Source organism: Hydra viridissima, unplaced genomic scaffold (assembly GCF_058129835.1).
Source record: "Hydra viridissima isolate aposymbiotic clone 2 unplaced genomic scaffold, HvirCarnegie_v1 scaffold_8, whole genome shotgun sequence".
Classification (NCBI taxonomy): domain Eukaryota; kingdom Metazoa; phylum Cnidaria; class Hydrozoa; order Anthoathecata; family Hydridae; genus Hydra; species Hydra viridissima.
Genome location: NW_028324307.1, coordinates 2,622,961 through 2,646,921, shown reverse-complemented (window position 1 = coordinate 2,646,921; position 23,961 = coordinate 2,622,961). Strand labels below are relative to the sequence as shown.

The 23,961-nt window shown below is 31.5% G+C and overlaps 2 pseudogenes; one reads left to right on the top strand and one right to left on the bottom strand.

The window, feature by feature from the left end:
* Positions 1-494: 494 nt before the first annotated feature.
* On the top strand, positions 495-2,791 carry LOC149884510 (uncharacterized; annotated as a pseudogene).
* Positions 2,792-15,390: 12,599 nt separating this feature from the next.
* On the bottom strand, positions 15,391-17,217 carry LOC149884509 (uncharacterized; annotated as a pseudogene).
* Between the last annotated feature and the right edge of the window lie 6,744 nt (positions 17,218-23,961).

The following is a 23,961-nucleotide window of genomic DNA, read 5'->3' as shown; positions in this document are numbered from 1 at the left end:
TCATAAAGTTCAGTCTAATATGCTATGGCTTGCCTTTCTTTTACACGGTTTGTAGATTTGGGGTCCTAATATCAATGAAATACCCTATGAAAATCCTTTTAAGGGGTAATGCAAGCCTATGGGAGCCCAAAATAAATGGTTTTGAAATCCCTCATTAACATTCAAAGCATAATTTTGGTCAAGACGTTTATAAGCTTTTGCATACCATAATGCGATCTATTTAAGTGCTTAAAATGCTACAAGACATGCTTTGTTTAAACAATATATATAATATAAAATGTAATGCATAAAAACAAAGCTTTTTTATTTTAAAAGCTTTTATCCAAATATGCATCTTATTGCTGTTCCGATGTATCATGAGAAATTCTCAAGTTCGAACTTTGCCCCTCGGTTAAAAAATTACCGGCCAATAATTTTTTCGGGAAATGGCAGTAATTATTCAAAGAAGAAAGCAAAATGTAAACACATTGAGCGCTTTTTAAATAAATTTAAAGATGCCTACATTTGCAAAAACTCATGAAGATTGTAGAAAATCTGTTTGTGTTATATGCATGAAAAAGGGTGATCAAGAGTTGACTGAAAACTATAAGTTGAAAATTCTTCAACTGATTCAAACAGACAGGTTTTAGAGATGAAAGAGTGCCTTTGGCTACTTGTGTTTCATGCAGATCTCAAATTGGAAAACTATGTGCTGGAAAAATCAATCATGTGCCTAAACTTTTTGACTTCAAGTCAATTTCTATCAAACCTACAACCAGAGTTTCGTCAGTTTGTGAGTGCCTTTTATGCCAAATTGCCAAGATCAAAGGAAAAGAGAAGTATCCGTTTGACAAAGTCAAAGAATCCGAGGAAAAAATTCCAAAGCAAACTTCTCAGAGTTCTAAAAAGCGCTGCACAAAGTGCTTGTCAATTGTTGGCCGAGGACTTCCTCACAACTGCACCATTGGAACTCGCCATAAAAACCTGAGAAGAATGGCCACAGATGATCCCGTAGGTGCAGAGCAAGTGGCTGCAGCAGTCTTAGCATCCAAAAGCGCATCTCCAAATGGCACTATTAGACTCAGTCAGCCTTGTGGAAAACTTTTGCCATTGAGGAGAGGTAATTACTTCTATTGTCTAGTTAATTATCATAGTATCATTATGCTAAATTAAAGGCACTCAAAATGTTGATTCACAAACATTTAATTTATGACCTGTAATAATTAATTATGAGAAAAAGAAACCAGAATGCTTTTATATTAATTAAAATGCTAATTGCAACTGCTTTTATTGAAAATTCATCTCTTAATAATTACCCTGCTTCAATTTTATTTCATCAACCTAATTTTACTTTAAATCATTCTCATTGCAAGAATAATTTTTTTTTCCTAATGGATGTTATTTTATTGTTTTTAAAGGTCCGTCATCGGCTCAGCAGCTATTCGAAGAACCACTCACAACAGAAAATATGGTTCAAATTCAGCAAAATACAGGACTTTCAAACAACGGCATGCGAAAACTAGGTTCAGCACTAAATCAAATCATCCCAATTAGATTGGTGGAGCCAAGTTTTCCTTTGAAGTTTGCTCAAGCCGGCCAGAAACTTAATGATCAGTTTATGGTCAGCAACATCATTTTGGCAGAAAATGTTCAAACTTGTCAAATTGTTCACTGCCAGAGCCTCAGCAATCTCAGTGATGTTTTCAGAGCATTACGAAAACTATCAGAATCTTTCATTTTAAAACTCGGGATTGATGGTGGTGGGTCATTTCTGAAAGTAAGCTTCACTCACATTGTGTTGGAAGAAGATGAGACTCCTCCACACAGCCCAGTACAGAAGACAATCAAGCTGATGGCACCAGCATCAACCAAAAAAACGAGTGTTAAGCAGCAGATGCTGATAGCACTGTCATAAAACACTCCTGAGAGTTACCAGAATGTGAAGGCCATTTTCAACTTCATTCAAGTCAAAGAAAAATGCCAAACAGGTTCTTTGGTTTTCTCTTGTGACCTAAAGCTGGCCAACATTCTTTTTGGCATTCAGTTTCACAGTAGCAAACACCCTTGTTGTTGGTGTGATGCTGCATCTCCAGGTCTTGAAAATTGTGGACAACTTCGAACTTTAGGCCAGATCAGAAGACAGCATTCTGAATACATCCAGGCAGGAGGAGATTCAAGAAAGTCGAAGGAATTCAAAAATGTCATTCATGTGCCTTTGATTGAATTTCAAGATGACAAGTTTGTCCTTGAGGCTATTCCACCAATGGAGCTCCACTTATTACTTGGAGTTGTGAACCACATCTTTAAAAATCTTTGCAACCTGTGGCCAAGGGCCAAGTAATGGCCTCCATCACTTAATATCCCTATCCAGCCTTACCATGGGGGGCACTACAATGGGGACGATTGGATGAAGATTCTAAGAGGTCTGGATAAGCTTCAACAGCTTTTAGAAAAAGGTTTCAGTCCAGCTCTTGGCTTCATTCAAACACTCACACTATTCAAGACAGTGGTCAGTTCGTGCTTTGGAAAAAGCCTGGACCCTGACTATGAATCCAAGATTGAACAGTTCAAACTTAGCTACACCAACCTTCCTATTTCTGTGACTCCCAAAGTGCATGCATTGTTTTACCACGTGCCACAGTTCATCAAGATGAAACAAATTGGACTCGGCCTCTTCAGTAAGCAGGCAACAGAAGCTCTATATTCTGACTTCAAATCTCACTGGGAGAGATTTAAGAGAGATCCATTGCACCCAGATTATGCCAGTCACCTTTTAAAATGTGTCATTGACTACAACAGCAAGAGAATTTAATTTTTTTTAGAAAAGAAAATTTTCTTCAGAACATGCCTTTTCTCTGTAATCCATTAATGTAAATCCAAGGTTGTAACAGAACTTGAAAACAAACTCACTTAGAAAATAAATTAGTTAAAGAATATTGGTTTGAATTTTACAGGCTAATATGTTGTGTTTTGTAAAAAAAAATGCAAAAAAAATTTTTTTTCAACAAACTTTTTGGGCTACTCATAGCCTAAATGTATGGGTATTTTGTAGTAAAACATTCAAAGCTAAATAAGTCTGTTGAATTTTAATCCAGGATTTTCAAATCACTCATTTTGTGTTCCATATGACATGCACTATCACCCTTTAAAAGGGTTTCCATTGATATTAGGACCCCAAATCTACAAACCGTGCTGCTCTAATTATTGAAAAAAAAAAAATTATTTTCTTTTTTTTTCATCAAAACCAAACGAAGGGTGGGTTGTAGAAGGATAGGTAGTAGAAGGGCTAAATGTTAGCTACTTTTTAAATTAAATGCGATAAGTCGTGTATTATGTGCGGAGGGAGGACTAAGTTAAAAAACAACAAAAACAAACAAGGAAAAGGCGCACACACGGAGAGTTATTCAACCTGCCATGAAAATAAATGATAAGAAAATAAAAGCTTTATGAAGAAAAATTAAAAATAACGACTTGTAAAAAACGTAAATAGGGAGAATTATTTAACCTGTCATGTAGATTACTGTTGAGTAGGTATTACAACCAAAGTTAAAAAGGGATTTCTTGGGTGAACGAAAAGAAGAAAAACCGGACAGTTTTAAGAAGAGTTTTGAAGGACAGTTTTTAAAGGACAGTTTTTAGGAGAGTTTTCAGAAAGAGAGAATTTTTGTGGTTGAAGAATTTTTGGATAAAGAAGAGGTTTTATAGGTGAAAAATAAATAAAAAGTAGAAGAAATTCTTGACAAACAGAAAAAGTACAGAGTTAAACAGATGTCAAAAAAAATATTGATTCAAGAAAAGTACACTGAAGTTTAGGCCGTTTCTAATAACGAAAAAGAAGAAAAGATATTTGTTTAAAGAAGAAGAATAAAAGAAGAGTAATTGTTAAAAAAAAAAGAATACATATTTTATTGCGGTAGGAAATTACATCTTTATATCATTTATAATATTTGTTCATTTTTATTAGAAATCTAATAAATGTACCAATGATGAATTTACATTTGAATATATAGTGAGAGTCATTTTTTAAACCTTTCAGGACTGCTCAGAGGTTGAAGTTACACCACCACTCAGTAGAACTTGGGAGAGAACTTTTATCAAATGAATGATCCTTAAAAACTTCTTGAAACCGCTGCATACTTACTATTGACATAACTAAGCACAAAATAAAAGGCTGCTTGCCTTATCATTAAGTGAACTTCAAAAAAAGAAACAAAAGTTTTCTAAAATTTCTTTAAGCTCACTCAAACTGCCCATTCTAATTAAGATGCTCTCAAAGTCCAAAATCACTAGAATTGCCCTTACACAATTAAAAGTGATTGTAAAGTTATTTTACACTTTACAATCACTTTAAATTGTTTCCTATGTAAACATTTTTTAGTTCACCAGAAAAAGATGCTGCTGTTTGTTACCCAAGTCGCTACTTTTTAGTTTATATAATCTTTTCAGCATCTTTTTGTTGTTAATGAATATTTAAGTTTGTGCATACTTTAGTACAAACTGAAAGCGGTTATAGATACTTCGATTTTTTTATGTTTTAACTTTTCTTGAAACCTTAAAAGGTTCTTTTTTTTATTAAAACCAAGTTATGGTATTAATTTGGGTTTTAATCTGTATATACTTTTAACTTTTAAAATATTTATAATAATAAATAAATGTTTTCCGGCTTTGCATTATGTGGATTTTACGTTGCAACAGTTAATGCGCATTTAGTTGTGGATTTGCACTTTGTTATGGCAATATAGTTGACTTGTATGTTGTCGCACGTTTAATATACAGAGTTTGTGAATAGGCATGTCATTTCTAAATTAACTTGCAATTTGTAATTTATTTAAATTTAAATTAATGTGTATTTGGTTGTGGATTTGTGTGTTATGGTAGAATTATCGTTCATTAGTTTGTAAATTGTTTATATTTTTTGATCGAAGATTGAACTTCATCTTTCCTGGTATAAATAAGTTTTTACTTTCAAGACTAAATGATTAAATTAGTTAGATAATTCAGTTGTTATAAGAATTTTGTAGAAAAATTACATTTTCAAATAACAAATTTTCAAAAATTACATTCATTTCGTAAAAAAATTACATCTATAGGACGATGTAATGAAATCACAGTTATGAATTTACTTTACTTAAAACTGCAAAACCTCTTTAAAAATCTGTAATTCATATAAAAAAAACTTTAAAAATCTGTAGTTAATATAAAAAAAAATTAGCTCTACTTACGAATTATTTGCATTTCTTTCAAAACGTCCGCTTTACCCATTAGCGTAAGAGAATTTTCGACCATGGACATGAAATCGAAAGGATTTCGTAAAAAGAGTTCTTTAAGCAGTTCATCCATTTTAAGTTGATCACTTTCTTTATTGAGATCAATATAATCAATTACACATTTGTCGAAAGCAGCATCACATGCGAATCTTTTCCGATCCAAAGAGATTTTTTCAATTAAAATGCATTTTATTCTTGGATCCATGATGAATGCACCAATTAAATATATGATATATGATAAATATATGATAAACAACACAACAGTTGGTGCCTTCAGTTTTCAACCATTTCGTCATTCATGCTTTAAAACCAAGTTACCATCCTTTTACATTTATCAACATTTTAAAAACCATCCAGACATAAAACATAATCATTCATTGAACATTTTTGGTGACCATCTTAAAATTTATATCTACAGATATCTAAATAGCTTATAAACAATAAAACCAGGGGTGAAGACACCACGCTGAATGATGACCCACCAATATGAGTGATGAAAAAACTATTTTTCTCCAGCCAACCCCTCTCAATTGGTCATATTTATGATATATCATATCTGATGTTTATATAAAACCAAGTTTTTAAATGAACATTTAGAAAGGCTTAAACGCAGGAGAATTTAATTTTCATGTTTTTTTATATATTTAAATGAACTGGATGCTTTAAATGGGATTCGATTGAGTTGGCCAACAAAGTTGCAATACAGTTGTTAGAAATTTTCAAAAAGTCTTCCAAACTGCAGTCATTCACTAAAAATTACTTAACCCTAGCGAAGTTGTATACATAAAGTTGTTAAATTAAACAAGAGATGTATGCGAAGGAATAATGATGGTCTAATGTGTAAGAAAATCAGGAAAGCAAAAGTTTTGACAAAATTAAATGAAGGGATATAAGTTGGAGAATCTTGTTACAAAAGTCTATGTCATGTCTTTCATCTAACGGCACATGCATTAGAATTTCAAATTAATATCATAAGATATTAGACCCAAAATCTCTCGAGTAGCAAATGCACCAAGTCACTAACAAATATCGAATGGACCAAGCCACTAACACGGTGATTATATTCTCAAATTAGAAAGTCAACATTATTGAGTTTGATAAAAACTCCATGCAAAAGAGACAATTAAGAAATTGTTCATTAATAGAGGCTGCATCTGTTTTACGTAAATAGTAGAACTAATCATAAAAATACTTCCATAAGGACATAATGTTAACGAATATATTTCGGAAACGAATTATTCTCTAGAAACATCTTTGTACATGGTGCGTAAAAATAAACCTACTACACATACTAACTATTATGTCTTTTAAAAATCTTTGAATGTGCTTACAAAGTATCTTCTAATAACTGTACCACAAAGCAGTTATAGCATATGGTTCAAACTATGCTTGTATCAAAAATGTAGGCCAAATTTCAAGTAATATCTTGAAATTTCAATCAAATATTAAAGTATTTTTATTTATGTTAAAACAGAACGAGTTTCATTTATGCAAATATAATCTTTATAAACTTATGAACAAAAGCAATAAGAAACATTAAATAAACTTAAAGAAAATAAAAGATTATTACTGTCAATTAGCTAAAACTGAGTAAAAATAAAAGAAATCTTTATAGGATTTTACGTTTATTGGGAAACAACTCCTTAGCCGATGTTGAGGTAATCAAATCGTCATAAAACAATTAATATCCCCCTGGTTAATACGTATAAATAGAGTGATCATCGAAACCTCGCTCTCTTGGAGTAACCTGTCAAACATTATTTATTGTTCAAAATAGGTTGCTTAGAGGCATGGATATTGATGTTGAAAAAAAATGACTTGTATAAAATTACGTTGATTGGAGCTAACCCATCCCCGGCCCGACCCCTAACTGTCCACTTCGGTATGAAATTCTTACTTGCGTTTTCAAATTCTTCGTGGTTTTACTGTAAATCTGTAAATTAAGAACAAACTTAAACTATGGGAATTAAAAATATGTTTTTCAAGTACAAAAACCTAAAAAAAGGAGAAAAACTTTTACTTTAGGTATATAATTACATACATTGATTAGAGTAATCATGATACCCACTTGGTAAGTTGCAACAATTTTTGTGAGGGTAAAAAGCTTCAAATTTCCTAAACTTTTTAGTCTTAAAGTTTAACTGTACTAAAATAAGTATTCTTTGCATTTTGTGTGAACCCGAAAATTTGAATTTATTCGAAAATTTTAGAAATAAAACTAATGTAATATTAATAATAATAGAAGTACTACTGTTACTACTACTACTACTACTACTACTACTACTACTACTACTACTACTACTACTACTACTACTACTACTACTACTACTACTACTACTACTACTACTACTACTACTACTACTACTACTACTACTACTACTACTACTACTACTACTACTACTACTACTACTACTACTACTACTACTACTACTACTACTACTACTACTACTACTACTACTACTACTACTACTACTACTACTACTACTACTACTACTACTACTACTACTACTACTACTACTACTACTACTACTACTACTACTACTACTACTACTACTACTACTACTACTACTACTACTACTACTACTACTACTACTACTACTACTACTACTACTACTGCTACTTCAATTGTAATAACTGAACTTATACTTCTGAGCTGCTAAGAACTTGATGTTTCTTTGAATCAAGAAAGGATTAAATCAAGTTTAACAATCCAAATAAAAAAATGTTGTCATTTATTTCACTTTTGTGATATAAATGATAGTTGGGCAATACTTACATTTATTACAAACTAAAAACCAATGCAAATTTGCCCAATATGTGGGGCTTCTCGAAAATTCATGACGGACAAACAAAAGTTCAATAAAAGATTCATTGCAAAGCTGTACGTATTTTGATATGGTATTAATCCTCTTCATCGATGGAAGAGGCTCTTTGAGTTCCTGATCAATATATGACATCGGTTTAAGCAAATGGTCTGCAGAGCCCAACAAGATCAAGAGCCTTTCTACACAAGGAGAAAGCTAGAAATCCAAAAGCGTTTATAAAACAGTTTGGATTGAAAGTTAATTTGTGAAGAATTGGAAGTGCTAAAACTAATGTGATATATTTGTCGAATGATTTCCGGTCCAAAAAAATTCAGTTAAGTTAACAATATACTAAAAGACCTGATCGGTCAATTCAAAAATAATTGATTGCAAATAACTGCCCGCAAGAAATTTCTTGATTTTTATGCTGCTTGGTTTATAGTTCCAGCTTTAATGCTTAAATCATTAGCACATGCTGCTGAAACTCTATTTCATTTGCCTGTCCCACTAGGAGTAATGGGTGAAGAAGCTGTCAAGTCGAGAAATAAGTTTTATAGGAAGTATCGTGAACTCCTCGCTCGCAAAGAAAAGGTAGAAAAACAAATTTAAATGCCTTTTTAATCTTCAACAATTCTGACGCAGCAGGTAATAGGTCTGAATTAGAAAACGTTTAATAAAAAGACGATTGTGTCATTTTTATAGTATAACCTGTGAAGTTAAAGATTTATAATAAAATTGATTCTTTTTTGAAGCAATTTTGCAGCTTAACTTTGATTTTCTCAAAATTTACCCAAAATTTTGGATGAAACTTTCACAGGAACAAAAGTTATCATACTGTAACTAAAGTAATACCATAAACTTTTTACTTAACAAGGTTTCCTTTTTTTTGGCACCACAATTTACCGAAGTACCACACGGTGGTTTGCAGGCGCGGATCTAAGGGCTGGCCATTGTGGCAATGGCCACATAGTTTAAATTTAACGGCAGTCACATTAGTTTTCGGTTTTTTCGCATAAGGAATATCCCTGCAATTTTAAATTTGTCAGCCGTAATTTACGGATTTTGGCTATAGAGATTGCTGCCATGGCCACAACGATTCTTCTTATACGTTACCGACGTTTTATTCAATCAATAAATGCTATGAAAAAATATTAAAATATTGATCTTTTATCGAAATTTCAACTGTGAAAATAAATTTTGGCCACACAATTCCTGGATCCGCGCCTGGTTTGTATATCTAAATGCTTACAAGGATGGACTATGTTTTGCAAGAATAAACTTTATATAAGTTGTGAAGTTAAGTTAGGTGTATTCGCTATTTATTTTTTTCTTAATAGTAAGAATTCATAAAACATATAAAAATTTTTGCATTTTTTCATCTTTTGCATTTTCATGCAACAGAGTTTTGATTGGAGTTTTTATCTGAAAAAAGAGGAATTCACACACGAGTTTCCTGTTTTTCTGTTTTTACATACTATTGCTGAGAAAGTAAACAAAACGTACAAGTTAAAGGAACAAAAAGTATTGCCAAGCTAGTGAGAGTATTTTGAGATGGTATTTGTGGGCCAAGATAAATTGCTCTCAATCTTAAAGTATCGTTTGATGCAGAAGACATAATTAAAACACCCATATACTCATTACGAATGTTCGGAAGTTCATCACTAGACAATTTAACATTAAAAATCTTCGCACGAATCCGCTTATTTTATTGAAGTCTAAATCAGCATCGCCTAAAATTTTTTCAATTCAGCTGCAAACATAAATGAACAACTACCTTGAGAAGGAAGTTGTTCCATTAACGTTTGCAGCTGTTATGACATCATTACTGCTTGGAATCCACTCTGATATTGAGAACTTCATGTTTGAATAAGACAGTAATAAGGAGCATATTGACATTTATCTTATTTCAATATAATTCTAGAAATCTAGATTTGTATCTTTTACATACAAGCTTCTTTCCGTGTGGCCAAGGACAGTAAAATCAATAAAAAGGACTTGTTAGAATAATACAAAATACATTCTTAAAGGTTAGTTTTTCTAAATTAATGAAGTTGCATTTAGAAGGTATAAATTTTTTAGTTTTTTATTTACATTGCATAATATTATTATCTGAAACTCAAAATAAAATGATAAACATACTACAATGTACTGCGTGGTTGTTAACAAAACCTTTTGCAAAGAACGAACATGCGTTTTTCCTCAAAAAAGACATCAAGATTTTCATCAAAACATCCCCAAGATTTATAAACAATTATTTTGTTTATATACATTAAGACAATGATATTATTTTCACTTACACGACTGTCCTCATATAGCCGATTAGAAATTAGTATAAACTAACCCTTGTGGAACAATAACTCACTCTAAGTTGTAAGCCAACTTTTACAAACACTATGAAAAATTCATCACCTCAATAGAGGTTGATTATGATATCAACAAGATTAAGTTTCCTTTATTATTTTGAAATGCTGTGCTACCATTTTAAAATTTTGCTTTTTAACAAATACTTTAGTCCAACCAAAGTTTGATTGAATGCATGTAAATTGACTGTGATTTGACCAGTTAATTTCTATATCAAAATAATGTATTTACGTGTATTATGTAATAGTAACTAGGGCTTTAAAGTCTAAGAAATACTAACATCCAAAGCTACACTAGGTTTTGTGTGGGTATTGACATGCGACTGACAACATCAGTAGTGATTTTCATCAGTAGTGTTTTCTTTTACAGTACGTAAATTTATTAGCAAAGATATTAATTCAAAAACAAGAAATTACTTTTCAACCAAGTTTGAAAAATGATCGAATTTCAGACACATGAGTTATTTTTATTGTCAGATTAAATACTGTTACAACTTTATTACTTAATACTAAAAACTTCAACTGTGTGAACAACCTGCCACGGTTCCTAACTATTGGAGCTGAGCTAATCTGGTAGGCCTGAGAAAACCTTTTGGTGGGGTGATAGGGTATACGCCCTCGACTTAAAAAATGTAACTCCCAGCATCAGGCATTGGGAAATGCCAGAGAAAATTGAGTTCAAAATTTGGTAAAATTTTTGCAATTTTTGAATACAGATGGACAGCCATTTTCAGGATCTTTACAGGATGAATTTTTCTCATAATAAGTGAAGGGTATATAAAAATTAAAACTAATATATAACTTTGGAAAAATTCATTAATCTTTAACCAACATTCTGAAATATTTAACAATAAATTAAACGTTGCATCATCAATGCTTGTTATACTCACTTATGTCAGCTACAATCATGAACTAATAAATATTTTCTAAACCAGATAATTAATGACGGAAAAAAAATCCTAGATTTTTAAAAATCAAACGGAACATATTATTCTTATCACAATAACTGCTTTGAATTAAACTCAACAAGAAAATTTTTCAATTTTTCTCCATATTCTGGATGAATTTTGTCTCTCTTAAATTCCATCTTAGCATAAAGTTGAAGGTGATCAACACTTTTGAGAGTTTTTCTGCAATCAGGACCTGCAAGCAGATCTCCATGAAAAGGTTGAGGTAAAGTATGAATAGAAGTCAACCATTCAATTATTTCAGGTCATTTTTTTTCAAGGCCTTGAGGACTTGGTTAACTACACCAATCATTGGGTGGAAAGCATCAATTATTGGGAGACTGTCAAAATTTTAGAACAAAATTGGAGCTTCCACGGCAATAGGAAATTCTCTGGGTCTTTTAACATCTCCGCCAGATTTTAAAAAGGCTTAATTTGCCTTTTTTTAGTATGTCTATTAACCAAGGAGATCCTGATTTTTCCAGTTCTTCGGCACTGTCATCACACCAGCAGCATGCATACTAGATTGAGACTGTAGGCTACAAAGATTATTAGTCATTTTCATGTCACAAGAAACAACTGAATTTCCTGGGCTTTTTTGACATTAATATAAGTTTCTAGCACATCTTCTCCTTCGGCTATTAGCATTTGGCACTTCACACCAGAGTCTTTGGAAGATTTTTGATGCAACATGAGACCTGATAATCAGCTTGATTACTTTCAGGTTTCTTTTTCATGACTCCAAGACTGAGTTTCAAAACGCCACCCCTACCATCTAATCCAATTATTGCAATGTGGTCCATAGAAGAATTTACCAAACTTTGAACTCGATTTTCTCTGGCATCTCCCAATCCCTGATTTTGGGGGATATATTTTTTGAGTCAGGGGGTACCCAATTAACCCACCAAAGGTTTCTCTTGGGTCTGCCAGATTTGGTCAACTCCAATAATTAAGAACAGTAATTGCATGAAAATCATAAATGTTATGACGTTGAATAAACGTTTAGAGATTTAGACAGAAAGTGTGCAAAAAGAAGTTTTAGGAGAGAATCATGCGGATATACTAAATATTTTTCAATCAATTACCAAGTGCTTATTGAATATTTAAATACTTTATACTAAACTACCCTGTACTTATTTATGTATATGTAAAAAATTTAAAAAAAATTAAAAAATAATGCGATAACAATTAAAAATTGTTGTGAGATTTCGCAATATGTAAAAAGGTTTTTTCAGGAGAGAAACATGAGGGTACATCACTGATCTCAAAATATAACTGGAAAGCGTTTTTAATTGTCTTTTTCAAAAAAATTTGAAGCCAAATTTGGGCTCCCAAGATGACGGCGATCAGAGCTCTTAGCGGTGATTGATGTACATTTTATGAGGCTTTTTACAGATATATGAAAGAAAATAATTAAACAGAGTTTTGAAAGAGAAACTGGACTATCAAATAAAGTTTTAAAAATTTTAAAGGTATCAAATGATTTCTAAAAAAATCAAATAATTAAAGAAATTATTTAAATATTAAGGTACAAAATATTCGATATACTTTTTAAGTGTAATTTACGATTAAATAATATTTATGCATAATTTATGTACCTTTTAGTTCTTAGTTACCCAATGCAGTGTGCTAGAAGGTTGATAACATAACTGTATGGTAAGCGGCAGTGGTGTCTACTTACAATTTCGACAAATTTTTTGTTTTCAATTTTTGTAGCAAGATACCAGATATGTACATGCTGCATGAACTATTAGCTGAGTGCTGTGAGTACACAAAACTCAGGGGTTACTTCTAGGATTATTTAATACATAAATGTAGTCAATAGATATAGTATTTAATAAGAATATTAAATACAAAATATCATTTTTTAATATATATTATTTTACTTATATATTGTTCTTTGTAATATTCCAGTCTCTATGATTGAGTTAATTGTTTTTGACTTGTTATTCAAAACAACTTATTAAAGGAATTTTTTGATAACATATTTTGTATTTTATCAAACATTATCAACATTATGTGTCTTATCAAAAAATGTATGATACATAAATTTACAATAAACTATCTGCATTAAATGTCGGAATACATTAATACTTTCTATCTCTTTGAACAAACCAGTTTTTTAAAATTCAAAGACAGAGGAGGTTTAATTAAACCAACCAAAAGTGTTGTTATCATAGGCAAAGAAACTGAAAGATGTTTCCAAAGGTTGCTTGCATCAATAAATGACAACCTTCCAAATGAAATAGGAATTCAAAGTGCCATTTCAAGTGCTGTTTTGAGATCAGTTGATTACTCAAAAATATTTAATGAACAAACTTCTCATATGTTTGACTCAGCTATTACTGATAACCATTTATTTGCACTGATTAAACTTATTTTGGAAAACTTTCCAAAAATACATCTTTATCACCTGGGTAAAAAACAAACTGCCAAAAAAAACTGGAAAAAAGCTTAGGAAGCAATTAACAAAACTTATCCTATTCAAAAACCAATCAAAAATATTTTTATGATATGATATGATATGATATGATATATATATATATATATATATATATATATATATATATATATATATATATATATATATATATATATATATATATATATATATATAATAACTCTAGAAGGAACCTCTGAGTTGTGTGTAATCACAGTGTTCAGCTAATAGTTCATGCAGAATTTGTAACTTTGTAGTGCCTATCTGATAAACTTATGCCTAAAAAATATTTCATCTTAAAAATAAAATCAGCTGCCTACCATGCTGTTGTGTTATTAACCTTCTAGCACACAGCATTGGTTAGTTAAGAACTAAAAGGTACATAAATAATGTAACAAATGCTAACTATTTGAAACTTGAGATTTCTGCACAAGCAAACAAATACTTTTTCTTCACTATTATTAAACAAACTAAATTTAAGCAAATTAAAATTAAAATTTGTACTTAGTTTTACTGAGAATTTTTATTTTATTATATTTATTCTAAAAAACGAAAAACAGAAAGTTAATATAGAGCACTATTTATATTTGAAATTTGTAATATTCCGTTATTTTTATAAAAAAAATCTTATGTTAAACAAAAAAACTGGATTTTTATTAGAAAATCATGTATTTATCAATATTTGAGCCTAAGATGTAGAACTTGATTATCATCAGTTTCTTAATTTTCAATCACCATTTGTTAATTCGCCGCCATCTTGGGAGGCCAAAACTGGCTTCAAAAAGTTTTCCGTATACGCTTTCCAGTTATATTTTGAGATCAGTGGGGAACATTAATACGAATACTAGATTGCATACTGCTCATCAGAGACAACAATTCGATCACGAAACAATTTGATCACAAAAAGTTTGGAGATGTAGAAAGTACTAAAAAAAGAAGTTTTAGGAAAGAAACATGCGAATGCAATAAATGATAAATAAGAGAAACATTTAACAAAATAGAAATTATGCGAAGATAGGTTGTGGGAAAAAAAATAGAGATGCATTTAATAACAATGGTTTGTGGGAGTGTGCTAAGAAAAGAATTGTTAAATGCCCATTAGGCAGGTCCGTTTTTAGGGGTCGGAAAAACTATAACTTTGCCACTTTATTTTCCCATTCTACGTTGATATACAAGACCATTCCAAAAAAAGTTTTAAAAATATTTCAATTTTCCTGATCTCCCTGAGGGTTTGAATATTTTTAAAAAAGTCATTTTTGACCAATTTTTCGTTAAATTGCTATCTTAATTGGATCAAAGACCAACAAAACTAATAATTTTTTTTTGGGGTGAGTTGGCTCTACTATTAGGAAGGTTCGTATAAAATTTGAGCTCAAAATATTTAAAATTTCTCGAGATAACACATTTTGAAACATGACCTGGTTTCTTTTTAAAGACCTGGTTTTTACTATGTTTTTAATTGTGTATTTATCTAAATACTCTTAAATATTCATTAAAAAACTTAATAAAGTTTGCATTTAATAGGTTTGTTAAATAAGTAATCCAAATATTGTACTTAATAAAGATAAATTAAAGTAAACTGTTAAAAATGTAAAATACTTTGACTAAAGGTTTTACAAACACGTTTTGTAAATAATATACATAAAAATTCAGTTAAATTTTTCTTATAAAAACTTTTCTTACAATTTATTAAGTATTTCTTTGGACCAGTTACATTTATAAAATGGAAAATTAACTCTGTGTTCCTTCAAAACCAGTAAAATATCTTGTAACTTTTCCTCTTTAATTATTGAATCGATTAAAGTCTCACAACAGTCATTGACACAGACTAATCTCTTTATAAACCTTTGCATATTTTTATAATCAGAATCATGAGTCCACAAATCAGGTGGACTTTCTAACCAATTTGGTAAGTAAGGAACTATTTTAAATATTAGCCAAGAATTTTGACCAACGTAATCATTAAGTTCTGAATTTTCATTTATTTCTACAGGCTTAAACTTTTTAAGTTTAAAGACTTCAGGTAAATTTGTTTTTAACAACTGCTGAGCAACTTTTTCTTTAATTTTATTGTCAAGACTTTTATCAAATAAACAAAAGACAACTGTTTCTTCAGAAAGATAATGACTGTGTCTAAGATAGCTTGAAATAAAAGCTTGAGGGACATCAGCATCAAAATCTTTCATTTTTATCATCTCCTTAACCGTACACAAATCATTATGAGCAGCAGAAGCAGTTTGACTTGATTAGAGAAAGTTTTTTGCATAAACTGAAGCTACATATATTGCAGCCTTTGAAAATACTATTTCTTCCTCTAGGGTTAAAAACTTTATGATTGGTTGAGTAAGCTTCATTGCCAAAATGTATAAAGCATCTGCCATAAATCTAGCTTCATGTTCAGCAGCTGGTTTGTGTATAATAAATCCAGGAACTGCCTCCCTTCCTTCCAGAAAAACAATGACATATTGACACAGATGTTTATAATCATTTCTGGGGAAAGTATGAAGTTCCAAAGCTTTTTTGCAAAAAGATAAACTTTTTTTAGCCATATCTTCTAATGGAGTTCCAATAACTTTGCACCACGGAAACTTTGATAACTGATCCATATTTTTTTGAACATTTTCATAATTCATTGGCCAAGCAGCTTTGAATCTCGTGTAAATAGATTTTGATGGACCTTTGCTTTCTGTTTTAGTGATTGCATTTATTGCATGTAAAATATGTCGTTCTTGAGAATGTTTTCTACAAAGAAGCCTTAACAGAGGTCGATTTAAAAGTTCTCCTAAAATACTTATACAACCCTTATTACAACCAGTGTTACATGCTGTTGTATCAGCACAAATTCCAATTATAAGGCTTTCAATTCCAAACTTTTTTATAACATTAAAACATGCCAATGCTTGATCATATCCTTTTCCTGATTGACATTCAACTATGCCTAGCAGCTCATCCTGTTGCTTTCCATTTGTATTTAAATCCCAGTCTGGACTTGTAACAACAATAGCTAGACGTTCATTTACTTCAGAAATATAGTCTTCATTTAAAGCCGTAACTTTTTTTGTATCAATGTGCAAAATTAAATTACAATTTTTACATTTTTCTTTTATTTTTTCTTTAACTAATTCTGATTCACTTAAATATAAATCTTTTCTTATTTTTTCTACTTTTGTCTTTGAAAGTTTTACTTCATTAAGATTGATATTTCCACATCTTAAAAATAATGCTAATAATCCTGTCTGTACTCCAACAAAAGGGACCACTAATAACAAAAGTTAAATAACAAAAATTAAAGAAAGATAAAAAAAATGTACAGGTATTTTGTTGAATTTTTATCAGTTACTTTAGTGTTTGTAACATAATCTTAATGTAATCTCATTATTTCTAAAAGTAGTTGATAATTTTTAAACTTGGAATTGACATTAGAATTGTTGAGTTCCAAATTATATTTAGTTTATTCCGTAATTCAGTACAATCTCTCTACTTCGAATCTCTTTAATTCGAAAAAGTTCGTAATTCGACTAAGTTTAAAGTCATCGTGAAATGCGCTTAAGAAACTCCTGTTTAACTTTCTATAATTCGAATCTCTATAATTCGAATCTCTATAATTCGAAAACCTCCACAAATCGATTGGTTTTTTTGGACCCGTTAGCGAGAATCTCTCTGTAAATCGAACTTTTCAATTTCTGATGAGTAAAAAGCTCGTTAACCATTGAGCTCTTTTTCAAATTTCGAATGTTTTGAACTTTTGAAAATTGATTAACATTGAATTATTATCTTTTGTTTGAAAAAAAATCATGGCATCAGAGAGACCGCACAAAGAAAACAATTTAAAGCGGAAACACGATGTTCTACTGGAAACACGATGATCTACTGGGATTGGAGAAAAGAAAAATAAATAAAGAGGTTTTGAAAATCTTTGATATTCCACAAAACACTTTTTAACTTGGAAAAAACAAAGATAAAATCTTTGACGCTTTTCGTCAAGGAAATTTGGCTAAACGGGTGAAAGTTAAAAAGTATTATCATGTCAACAAAGCTGTTCTTAAATGGTTCAAACGAATGAGAACTTATATTCAAAAAAGGCAACCTACAATTACTGACTTTTTTTTGAAAATGTAAAAGTTTAAAACACATAATCTATACTGGATTTAGGCCTAAGAACCACAACTGATTTGTTTTCTTCATGTCTATTCGTTACTTCGAACAAAATATTTGAAAAAAAGTCAACTTTCTATAATAGGTCACTCTCATTCACAAATCTCTCTAATTCAAACTTTTATTTCTCCCCATAAAGTTCGAATTAGAGAGATTGTTCTGTATCATTAAAACGTATTGCTGTCAATAAATATTGCCCATTAAATTTATTTCATTTTTATTAGAAAGTTTCTTTTTCTGTGAAACATTTCAAGTTTTGACTTTTTTAAATTTTCTATTTTTGGCCTATGTTTTTTTACTCGCTATTATTTTGTCAGAGGAAGTACCGGTAAAACTGGGAACAATAATGAAAAGAGTTTATATTTTGATTTAACATTAAAAAAATGTTAGTGAAAAAATAAACTTCAGGTATTCATTAGTTTATGCAGTTTATTCCGCAAATAGTGAAGTGCACAAAAAGTAGTCAGATTGGTTTTTGGGTTCAAAAGTACGAAAACATTCCTGGTGTATTAAGTTCGCTATTGGCGCAAATAAATAAATAGGTCACTCTCACACTGTCATGTTATACAATTCTCCAACAATTCAATCAAATTCAGCATCTGTTAAATGTGTCATTAAATTTTGAACTTGTATCGTTTTAAATTTAAATCTGTTGGCTTCGCAACTGATATTGTTCTCCATGGTGAAAAAGTTTTCATAAAACGGTAAAAAATAAGCAGTTAAGGTGAATAAGGTGTTAAGTATTTATATAATTTTGTTGTTTTGGATTGATAAACAAAGGTAAATTTATTTAAAGTCTTTAAAAAAAACATCAGATCGATTGAAATCTTGAAAATGGACATTAACTTGATTGATTACAATCCAATCAGTGCGAGATCATACATTCCTCTGGACGATTTTCTAGCGAGCAAAAATGCGATCATCAATATGGTCAACGAAGACAACGAATGTTTCAAATGGTGCATCTCAAGGTTTTTAAACATGAAGGAAAAACACGGTGAAAGAATTGATAAAGACTTTATTGAAAAATCGAAAGAGTTAAATTGGGAAGGCATTGAATTTCCAGTCAAACTCAATCAAATCAAAAAATTTGAAAAAAATAATCCAGAAATCAGCGTTAACGCTTTTGGGTACGAAAATAAATCCATTCACCCTTTACGAATATTGAAATGTTTGAACAGAAAACATGAAATAGATTTGCTGCTCATTTCAGACGAAAAAACAAATCATTATTGTCTGATAAAAAGTCTAAGTCGATTGATATCCTCACAACCATCCACACATCACGGTAAAATGTATTATTGCAGAAATTGTTTGCAAGGGATGAATAGCGAGGAAGATCTTTCCAAACATTCGACTTATTGCAAAGAGAACAGCTCGGTAAGAATCGAACTTCCCGAAAAAAATTCTTTCATGAAATTTGAACAAAAAGAAAGGTCGATGAGAGTTCCTTTTGTAGTTTACGCAGACTTTGAAAGTTTCATCACACCGATCAACACTTGCGTCCCCGACTCTAAACAGTCTTACACAAAACGGTAACAAAAACACACTCCGAGTTCGTTCTGCTATTTCATCAAATGCCTTGACAAAACCGTTTACAAAGGAAATCCGGTGACTTTTACCGCAACGAGAGAAACGGACAATGTTGCAAAAATATTTGTGGAGATGCTCGAAAAAGACATTGAAATTTGTGAAATGACAAAATTTTCAAAAAATATGATCATAACCAAGGAGGATGAAAATAATTTCAATTCTGCAACCGTGTGTCACATTTGCGAGGAAATTCTCGGAGATGACAAAGTGCACGATCACTGCCATTTGACTGGAAAGTACCGAGGAGCTGCACACAACACTTGGAACACAAAATACAAAATTCCAAAATTCTTCCCTGTTGTTTTTCACAATTTGTCAGGTACGACAGCCATTTGTTTATCAAGAAATAGTCTGGTGGAAAATTAACCTGCATTCCAAGCAACGAAGAAAAACACATAAGTTTCACAAAAAAAATAAAAGTAAGAGAATATATTGACGAAGAAGGTAAACTGAAGGAAGTATGGAAAGAATTGAGATTTATCGACAGTTTCAAATTCATGGCCTCCAGTTTAGAATCTCTATAAAAAAATCTGACCAAAGACCAGTGCAAAAACATCGCCAAATATTATTCCGGGAAAAAGTTTAATTTATTGCTTAGAAAAGGAGTTTACCCTTACGATTAGATAGACTCGATCGAAAAGTTTTCTGAAACTCAATTACCACCCAAAGTGTCGTTCTTTTCCAAATTAAACAATGATGGAATAAGCGACGAAAATTATTTGCATGCTCAAAACGTTTATAACGAATTTGGTTGCAAAACATTCAGAGATTACCACGATTTGTACAACGTGTCAGACGTTTTGATGCTGGCGGATGTCTTTGAAAATTTCAGGGACGTTTGCATAAAAAATTACAAACTCGACCCAGCTTGGTACTATACGTCTCCAGCCATCCTCCAACCCATTGGGTTGGAACGCTTGTTTGAAAATGACAAAAATAAAATTGGAGTTGTTGAGTGATCCTGACATGCTTCTCATGGTTCAAAAAGGAATCCGCGGAGGAATCAGTATGATTTCAAACCGACTTGGAAAATCAAACAACAAATACATGGGAGATTCGTTTGACCAAAACAAAGAGTCAACATACATTCAATACCTGGACGCAAACAACTTGTACAGATGGGCCATGAGCAAACCTCTTCCCACTCACGGTTTTGAACGGATGACTGAAGACGAACTTTTAAATTGGAAATTGATTCCTTGCATTTTAGAAGTCGATTTGGATTATCCAGAAAGTCTTCACGACGAACACAACGATTACCCACAGGAACAGTAGTTCCTGGACGTGTCTTTATTCAAATATTGGCAGATGGAGAGTTGTAGTTGGAAATACTTCAACAACATCGGAAGGAATAGGAGTGAACACCACTGCCCTTGCTTGCGACTTGCTCTTTTCCCCTCTCGGCGGACCGGTTTACGCCAACTCTTTGCAAGGTTGCAACGTTTATAACACCACTTCCTTGGGAGGATATTTTACGCTCGACTTATCGTTTACAACAAACTTAACAATAAAATTGGTTAATGATAATACTACTGCAATCACTTACTGGATTCAACCTTTTATTTCCACATTCTCAACCATCCCTCCTCTCCTTTCCTCCATTAAATTGTACTCGAAGACGTTCAGATATCTCAACACAACTTACGGAAACGAATATGTGATTCTTAACACCATAGGAAAAGGAAATGGTGTTTTTCTGAAATACATAAGGATGCACGTCATCGGTTCCTCTGGAAGCTGGTGGGAGTCCAGAGTTAGAATGTATGACGGTAATTTACCTCCTGGCGACGGAACTGTCCTCAGTCCATGGACTCCTTACAATCCAAACAATTACAACACTTTCCCTGGGTATGATGGCGACAGCAAATGCATTTTTCCTCGTCTGGACTGGAAGACTTTTACTTGTCTTCGTGGAACGGATCAAACTTAATCTCGTTCAACAACAAATCAACAGGACTGCTATACCAATCAACCGTTTCTATAGGATCCTCCACTACCATCTCGTTTTACAGAAATTTTGCAGAAGCAGACTCCATGCCAAGCGTCGCAGCTGGCAGAAGGCTCGTCGTCACACTCAACTCTGGCGACGCGCAAGTCGGTCAATCTGGAAGCTTTTATCTTCTTCTCGGACAAGCGTATTATTACGCCTAATTCTAAACCTTTTTAAATTTAATTTTTTGAAAATTTTGACTTAAAGAAATTCTTGGCACATTAAAAATGAGTTCCATTGAAACTCCGAGAATTATAGTGTCTCAAGATCCCATTCAACTTTTAAAAAATAAAGGAATCAAATGTCGAGAGATAGAAATTTACAAATCAATCATCCAAACAAAAAAAAAACAAGACAAAAGAAAAAAAGAACAAGAAAAATTTCATGCAAAATTTAAACACCTTTACAAAAATTACAATTTTTCATTTCGCGTTTTCACGTCATGAAAAAAAAATGTTTTGTTCCAAAAAAAATTTTTACGCGAGGAAGAAAAAAAAATCATTTTGTCCCAGAACTCCCAATTCCTAGTAGTAACGTGATTAAAAATCTTTTTATCAATCCAACATGTTTCTCATACGAAGTTGCGGTCGTATGAGAAACATGTTGGATTGATAAAAAGCGTTTTGTAGTGTCTGAAGGTATCTTGTAGCAATAATTCGGCAAATTTCCAAAATTACATTAACTTATAAACTACCAAATAAATCTTCGTGATTCCACGACTAAACTACATCAACCTAAAAAGAAAACGGAGAATTACACTGTTTGTTTCATACCTCGTACTTGACAAAACTGGTACTTTAATTTTTCATCAACTCTTTTTTGATACTAGAAAACATGAGTTTAAGTTTTTAAAGTATTTTTAATAAAAGAATTTTTCACTTATCTGAAGTATGCTATCAACTCCATTCATTAATGAAATAAAACGCACTTGTTTCTTGCATTTGTGATTGGTGATTCTTTGTTAAAAAACTCTGCAATTCTTTTTAAGTAGGTGGTTTTAATTATTCAAAATTGTGATTTACTTGTGATTTTAGATCTCACCAATCTCCCCTTTGGATCACTATCACTAATCAGGTTGTTTGTGCTCTTTGCATGAACTTGCATCGGATTAGCATTCAACAGTGATCGGATACTTGTTAATAATGGCTTATTAATAATCAAATTTAGACTTTTTCCTAGTCATACCTCCGTAATGGAAGGAATAAATTTTGTAAATTTCATTTTTTATAGTCACTATCATCTGATGATCTGGCCTTCTTTTTATTCCAGAAATCGCAAATAATCTATAAATGTTTGACTTTGTGTTGAAACACCACCTATTAAGCTGATCACTGTAACTAAAGTTTAAATCAAGAGTTGAAAACCATCAAAAGCACCAATAAATCATATACTTTATTGCAAATAGATCATATACTACAAATTAACGCGTTGAAGTCGTTAAAAAAAATTTTACTTGCATAAAAGAATGTTAGGAAAAGGATAAACGACCAAGTGACGTTAATTCATTATCCATAGGCAATTAATCCGTCATTGTCATAATATTTAAAATTATTTCATATTTAAAAAACATTACCGCTGTCTTGTTGCCGATTCTAGGACATTGATGTACATTTCCGTCTTATTTTAAGGCAACTCTCTAAAAGGTGACACGAATATCAAAAATTAGCACGAATCAAAAAATTATACTCAATTTTATACGAAAAAATCGTTTTGTCTCAGAACCGGCATTTTTCTACTACTATGATACAACTATTGTGACCCATGGGAAAACAATTGGAAATCATGAAATTCCAAAGAAAACAATTGGAATCCACTTACTAACAAATAAGACCCATGGAGTAACTAAGAAACTCACGGTAAGCCATATGACCCCAAAATGAAAAACCATATAAGTCCATATTTCAGCTGGGGCCTCATAGATTTTGAAAGTTGTCAGAAGCCCATGGAATATTTCTATTTTGAAAATAAGGTATATAATAGCAAAATTCCGTATTGTAAAATTCCATAATGACTAGCCTGCTTCTAAATGACCTAATATTTTGTTACTGTTATATAGGGTATAGATGTACCACTATATAGGGTTTATATGTAGAACAATTACATAAAACAAAAATGTTGCAGAGTGAAAAATTGTTTCGTGGAAAAGAGGATTGAAGTCATGGTTTAGCCATTACAGTAACTTAATCTCAATCTAATCGAAATTGTTTGGACAGATGAAAAAGAACAGTTGCAGGAAAACCAAATTAGCAAGAAAAGTTATGGAATATTGTCTAGAATACACGGAACAGCATTCTTTTACCTTACTTTATACCGAACAGTCGTTTTAATAAACCAGGGAAATGCAATTAAATGTGAATTGTTAAACTATTATTTTAAACTAGTTTTGTTTTATTATTATTTGAAACTTTAATTATTTGCATTATAAC